This window comes from Ornithodoros turicata, unplaced genomic scaffold, assembly GCF_037126465.1.
Source record: "Ornithodoros turicata isolate Travis unplaced genomic scaffold, ASM3712646v1 ctg00000783.1, whole genome shotgun sequence".
NCBI lineage: Eukaryota > Metazoa > Arthropoda > Arachnida > Ixodida > Argasidae > Ornithodoros > Ornithodoros turicata.
This window is the reverse complement of record NW_026999401.1, coordinates 347,617-348,596: the sequence shown is the minus strand read 5'-3', so window position 1 is coordinate 348,596 and position 980 is coordinate 347,617. Positions and strand designations below refer to the sequence as shown.

Below are 980 nucleotides of genomic sequence, written 5' to 3'. Positions count from 1 at the left end.
CGGGGAAAACACCGAATACAAATGAATGCCCCAAAAAAGATTATGGGAAGCAATCGCTGCGCACGTTAAATTTAACACAGACACAAACACACAAAGCTCTGCTCTGACGATTTGAGTACCACCGCTTCGCTGTAAGGGGGGGGGGGGGGAAGAGATTTATTGGCAAAAAAAAAAAAAAAGGAAAGGAAAAACACAACAGTGTTCCTTTTGTGATGTTTCACAGGGTCTAATTTCGCACTGGTTTTTCGCTTTTAAGGCTGCGTTGACACGCAGTTTTGAAACTACGTTACGATTTATATTAGTCGATAACTGCAAGGACGTGTACGTATACATGCTAGAAAAGTCACGGAAAAACGCCGACTTCACCGAAATAAATACAAACCAAAAACATATACGGCGAATCCGCCCTAAAATAAAAATCCAAAGCGGGGAACCGTGCACATAACCTTATTGTATCTCCGGCAATTGTTGCATTGAAAATGCTAACTCCGATAACTGATAGCGTCGGCCGCAGCATTTAGAAAAAAATGTGGAACGCTTCACGATTTTGCGTGTCATCCTTGCGCAGGGGCCATGCTAATCTTCTCTGTATCGTTCCAATTTTAGTATATGTACTTTGGAAGTACGAAGTCAATGCACCCCGAACCGTTATTTATACTGGGATGAGGCACGTGATTCCTTCTTGGCGGTGTCGTAAGATTAGATTGATAAGTATCTGCTTCAAATTTAAAATAAACTATTAAGTGATCCATGTTTTGGAGCTACTTCGATGTACTCTTCGTGTTTTTTACTCAAGCATTATACAATTTGTTCAGATTCAGTGTAAGAAAAGCTGGTTTCCAGGCACTGATTAACACGAGAGTGCCGTAAAGCGGACTTTCTCCCGAAGCAGCCCCGTAATACGGAGAAGATGCCTTGCGCTGTCTCGTGCTCTCGGCATTCACTTCGTATCGTATTATACGTTGGACATTCGTACATGC

General features: G+C 42.3%; 1 non-coding gene across 1 annotated transcript; it reads right to left on the bottom strand.

Moving 5' to 3' along the window:
* Positions 1-523: 523 nt before the first annotated feature.
* On the bottom strand, positions 524-626 carry LOC135374923 (U6 spliceosomal RNA). The gene has a single exon (XR_010417150.1). It is a non-coding gene; the product is annotated as a U6 spliceosomal RNA (small nuclear RNA).
* Between the last annotated feature and the right edge of the window lie 354 nt (positions 627-980).